We start from the raw sequence: 6,721 nt of genomic DNA, 5'->3' as shown, positions 1-6,721 counted from the left end.
TTCTTCAAGTTCGCCCTGAGGGTCTCGAACCTTATTTGAAATGCCACGTTTCTCAATCTCAATTCCAGGTGCATCCTCTCATTGAACTCCAAGCCCATAACCTCGAACACAATTGCGATTTTCTAGTCCCATAACCTTGGTGTAGATTTGGTTCTTCATCTCTGATGTGATCTCTTCACTGCGATCATGAATGGCCATTTCTTCATTTTCAAAGTTCAACCACAAAAGACACAAAATAACATCAACAAATGATACTTCTTATCAATTCCAAGAATGAAATTAGAAAACCTTAATCAAAGATACATTTATAATGATCAAATACATCAATGAATTTCTTGGCCAAAAAAATACATCAATGTATTAAAGTTGCACCATAATTTTTGTTTATGGGAAACATAATTAGTTTGTTAAAAGATAACATAATACAAACAAAAGTGGACCAGCGGAGAATTAAATGATACTAATTATGTACTTCAAATACAAGGTGAACATAGATTAAGACAAGGTCGACAACTTACCATGATTCGGGCAGATTCTTCATCAATTGGCAAGTCCATCCCTACCATAACCGGTAAATAACGCAAGTCCATCCCTGTTATTGTCTGGATTTACATCATAATTATGGCCAGGTCTATTACGACGTGTCACTACCGAGTCCTCAAGATACATGTTGCAAAATAACAAGCACTCTTCCAAAATATAGCCCTCTGCAATACATCCTTCAGGACAATTTTTTTGCCGCACATATTGTTTCAAAGTTTTCAGATACCTACAGATAAGATAAGATTGTCATTAGTAACTAAATAGAGGATGAGTAAGTATGAATGATTCATAATTCAACTTCAAATTTGTAGCCGTACTTTTCAATTGGATACATCCATCTATATTGCACTAGCCCAGCAATCGCAGCTTCGCTGGGCAAATGAATAAGCAAATACACCATTGCATCAAGAAAAGCAGGTGACATTAGCTTCTCTAGCTTACAGAAAGTAATTGCGATTTTACTTGATAGCCCACTAAACATTTCAATAGTCTCATTCGTTGAGCAGATTTGTCTAAAAAATTCACTAAGTTCTAATATCACCTTCACAACTGGAATTCGTAATTGGCCTCGAATGGCAATGGGTAGAAATATTTGTATGAGAACATGGAAATCATGGCTTTTAAGCCCAGTCAGCTTTCTTTCCCTCAAATTAACACATGAAGCTATATTCGAAGAGAAGTTATCAGGTACACGAATGGAAGCCAACACATGTAGCAAGGTCCTTTTCTCATCATTCGTCATATAATATTCTGCCGCAGGTAGTATAGTACGATTATCCCTGGAAATAGGATGAAGTTTTTGTTTGATGCCCATCTGCACAAGATCAGCTCGTGCCCTAATACCATCCTTATTTTTTCCATTGATTTCCAATAGAGTCCCAATTAGGCCGTCTGTTACATTTTTCTCAATGTGCATCACATCTAGGTTGTGCCTAATTAACAAGTCTTTCCAATAAAGCAATTCGAAAAATATACTTTTCTTCTTCCACGACGTAGAGTAAACATCTGATATTTCTTGCTTACGAACATGAGTAGTGGTTCTTCCCTTTCCAAATTTGAATATCAAACCAGACAAAGCTATTAAACATTCCATTCATGTCATAGGAATAGAGGGTGGAGCGAGCTCTTGAATTGAATGTTCATCTTTGATTGCGAAACTCATGCGTCAACGATAACCATCTTCTATGACCCATATAAGCATGTTTGCGACCATTTTTTAGCCAACAAGATGTAGTATCATCGCCACACTTAGGACACACTTTCCCTTTCGTGCTCCACCCTGATAGCATAGCATACGATGGAAAATCATTTATCGTCCATAATAATGCAACACGCATCATAAAGGTTTGTTTACCTTGTGCATCGTATGTGGATAAGCCAGTGTTCCACAACATTTTCAATTCATTAAGCAAATGACACATGAAAACATCAATATCATTACTCGGGCTCTTTGGACCTAGAATTAGGACCGACATCATCAAATAAACTTGTTTCATACACATCCAAGGCGAAAGATTATAAACTGCAATGACAACAGGCCATGTACTATGAGAATTGTGCATCATACCTTAAGGATTAAACCCATCACTTCCAAGTCCTATCCGGACGTTTCGAAATTCTCTACCAAAATCAGGGTAAGTCTGGTCTAAGTGCTTCCACGCAGGGGAATTTGCTGGGTGGCGAAGCACGCCATCATTTAGTCTCATCTCTGAATGTCATCTCATCGACTCTGCTATGTATCGTGACATGTACAACCGTTGGAGTCTTGGACAAAATGGGAAAGTAATGTAGAACTTTCTTGGAGACTTTGGTAGCTACTCTCCTAACAGGCGGTTTGTATCTTTGCTCACTACAAGTTCCACATACAGTGTCCTCAGCATGTTCTTTCCAATATAACATGCAATCATTGTGACAAGCCTGAATTTTCTCATAATTTAGGCCAAGTGCCTTGATGGTTTTTTTAGTATGGTATAAATTAGAGGGCAACGTCTTGTCAACTAGAAAATGAGATCTGAGTAGTTTTAATAATACTCCAAATGAAACGTCACTCCAATTGTACAAGACTTTTATTTGATATAATTTCACCAAAAAATCTATTGTCTTTTTACCACGCCCTGGATACAACTCTTTCCTCACCTGATTCAGTAAATTAAGGAATTCTTGTGCATCTGCGGTTGGTTCATTAACAAAAGAAAATTTTTCATCTTCATTCATCTCTGGCAAATCAACATGGTTACCAAACAGATCCTCAAACATTCCATAAATGTTAAATTCATCGGTCCGGGTATGATCAAGTGGAACGCCAGTCACATGTGGTTGGGGACTACGATTTTGTTCACCGTGGTCGGTCTATGTCCCTTGTATGTAATCATCATCCATGCCATCACAATAAATGTGGTTCTTTACTACTTGTGGGTCACGCCAATATTGATTATAATAACTATTACTTGGGCATTTAATTTTCCCCTCAAATGACGCAACATCCACCGCATGTTTTATGAATGTACACATGCAAGCCACTCACAAACTCTTCATTCGTCTTGTTCTTCGTTACCCATCCTTTATCCATAATGTATTGTAGCAACTGTTTCAAATCAAGTCATATTGGACTTACAAATAATTATATGCAAACAAGATTAAGTAGCATAACATCAGAGACAAACAAAAGTGGACATTTAGGAATGTTAAATGAATGCATGATTAAACTTCTATCGCCTTATAGCTCCAAATCCTAAGAAAAGACCCTAACCCATTCAGTAATGTTAGTTTTTATATTACTGGATTTCATTTCACAAATTGTAACTGTTCCGGAAAATTCGGCAGCATGCCCCTATTGTCCCACAATACACACCATATATGTGTACCGCGCGCAGGAACATTAGGGGATGTTGCCGAAACTTCCAATATGGTTACAAATTGTAAAATGAAAGCCAGTAATACAAAAACTAACATTACCAAACTGTCCAAAAATGGGACAATTCAAGAATTTGCAATTTTTGTTTTACACATCTATTGCAAATCCTTAAACGAGTGATCTAGGCTTTATGAACATGTACAATGTCAATAGGATGCACAACAATATAAATGACAAATTAATTCCAATTATACAAACACACAAATACAATCTCCCTACAACACTTTTTGCATTTAGTTATTATGACTACCTATTTAATTTTGGGTCAAAGCATATCACTACAAAAAGGAGCACATGTTAAATACAAGCAATACAAACATCAAGTATTCAAGCAATGAAATTCACATTTTCTGTGAAGTTCTCAAACAAAGTAACCAACTTCCAATTTCTTAGAGCACTAAATGACACAAATCTAAGAGACTATACAATTATAAAAGTCAGCAAATAGAATTTCTTGGCAGCCAGAGATATCATAATTATGTGAATTAATCTTATTGACTCATAATATTCACATAAATCAGTTTTCTTTGCAAATGGAAATAAATACAAGTCGTTACCTCGTATTCGGAAATTACCTTGCTTGAACTTCCGCAAAAGCTTCTCAAAAAATCAGAAAACCATGATCAGTGTGAAAGACTCCCACCTTCCTTCGTCTCTGGTTTCCGAAATCTCCAATGAAGAAAGTGTAATAACTGCTCTGATCTTTTGAGGTAAAGTGGGTTGGCTTACGTTGTAGACCTATAGGGCACAATTATTCCTGCTTAAACTAGTAAGGGCACAATTATTCATGCTTAAACTAGTAACTTAGTAAGAGCACAATTGTCCGTGCTTAAAGTAATAGTCAACAAGCATCTGTACGGTTCATTATGCCTTCAGACTAAATATGCAGGCTGAAATGACAATGGCATATACGACTTAAATTGATTAAAATTGTGCCCTATGATATTTTAATTTAATAAAATTAAATTTCAAGGGCACCATGTTTCCCAATCCGGCTAACATAATATACCTAATCCAAAGCAGACATTTTAATTGTTTTTCAGTAATGAAAGCAATGGTAGATTATTTTGGACAATTGAGGTAATTTATATAATTACAAACAAGTACAATTGAGTTAGATTTTTTTTTGTATGACCTCATTCTCAGATGAATCTTTCAAATTTAATTTTGGAGAATTTTAATTATAGAGGGTATATATATATATTCTAGTATATTAAAAAATCTATATATATTTGCAGTAATGCTACACTTACTACATTTTTATACCACAATTTCATACCATCTTACATGGCATTCATACATTGGACACTACAAATTAAAAAATAAAACTTAAAAAAGAAAAAGGAAATACCCTTCCAATAAAGTAATGACACATCAGGTGGGATACAAATGTGGGAAAAAAAATGTGGGACAACTAGCATTATTGATATATTCGTATAAGAATCAAATTTATTCACCAAAAAAAATTTAAAACATAATAGTAAAGATGAAGACTTCAAATAACTACATAATGGTGAAGATAAAAACTTATCATACTCATGCTTAAACATTCTACATAAAACACTTAGATATTCATTACTACTCACAACTGTTAATACGTATGAACATAATGCATACAACTTCAGCTCATCATCTGAGATGCTTATAATCTCGGGTTCAACAACATTAGTACGGTCTAGCTTGCTCGACATTATTCATTCGTGGATGGCCATTCATTTGAGCTGGGACGTATTGCACACCCAAATCACCTAGACAGACGATAGATGAGCTGTCAGAAGGTTCAAGAGTGCTTTCTACTGATATCAAGTTAACAGGATACTGAATGGTTCTACCTGGATAGGCTCAATTTGGTAAAACACTTCTTTGGTCTGCATGATTAACGCCATCAATAAGAGGTAGGGTCACAGTGCGACGACCATAGCCAATATGCGAATTCAGTATGTGGTTGACTATAGGAGGACGATTGTTGCTCAGGCCAGCAAACCGTTCAGTTGAGAGACGAGGTTGAAGATTTGTAGAAGAAAAAATAGTTGTGACCAATGAGTCAGATGAGTTTGTACTAGATCAGGATTCCGTCCTAATGCGCACGCCTCGCCGACGACTATCATCCATCGAAAATGAGATATTGAAAAAATTTGTAGGCTAATATATTTCAACTGAAAAGCCTTAGCACTAAGGCATTCATGATAGACCACAAGTGAGGCATGGAGTAGATATATAGTGATACCAATAGAGCATACATTTGGTAATCGTGTCCCTCTTTGAAATGTCACTCAGAGTGTTGTCTAGTCTATGACAGTTGGTTTAGCATGGAGGTACTGAAAAAGTCTTATGCATGTTTGGCTCATCTATGCCATAATTGTTTTCAAGGCAAGTGTGAAATTATTGGCCATATAATACTTTAATTTATAACACACATATATAAATTTGTGCATATGTAAATTTATTTATTTTCAATGAGTGAATCTGTCAGACTAAGAAAGACACAAATATGCACATTTGTTGCCACCAAAAAGCACAAATAGTGAATTCATGTCATTAAGTGGTCACATCTGTCAGGCGGTGACACATATCTTTGTGTCCGTTGAGGGAAATCAACAGTGCTTCTAAATACGTGGTTGTCACAATATAGATTTAGGCACGGGACACAAATAAGCTGACACAAATCATGTTTGCCCAAAAATGATAGAGCACTTCTCAACTGCCATTTGTGCTCAATGTAAAAAAGTAGTCACCAAACAATATTTGTGTCTCTCTATATGTGCTCAATGGCGATTTTTCTAGTACTGAGTCCACCAGCCTATATGTCAATTTAAGTCCATACTTGTCATTTAACATATTGAGTTTAATGTTTGAAACTTCTTATTTTTCCAAATTGATTGCATAGTAATTCATCATATGCGACAAGAGCTACCTGAGAGTTGAGACACCCACAGGCCACAGCACTAGCATGCAGCAAGCAATTTCATTCCCCAACGTACCCAAAAGAAACCAAAACACAGTCTTTTCTTTGTTCTTTTTGCTCGAGGACTAGCTAAATCTAAGTTTGGGAGTGTGTTGAGTACTCATTTTACACTATGGGTGTGTGCGTATTCTTTAAAGGAAGAAATTATAATGAAGCAATTTCATGATGACTTCCTCTTCTTGGAAGGAGTAGGACCCTTTGTGAGCCACGCTGCCGGTGGCAGCTAGAAAGTGTTGCAACAAAGCATTGGCATTTCGGCCATGCACATGCAACTCCTCCACAACGACCAACTTCGGAAA

The sequence above is a fragment of the Dryas octopetala genome, chromosome 1, assembly GCF_963921425.1.
Source record: "Dryas octopetala chromosome 1, drDryOcto1.1, whole genome shotgun sequence".
Taxonomy (NCBI): Eukaryota; Viridiplantae; Streptophyta; class Magnoliopsida; order Rosales; family Rosaceae; genus Dryas; species Dryas octopetala.
This window is presented reverse-complemented; position numbering follows the sequence as displayed.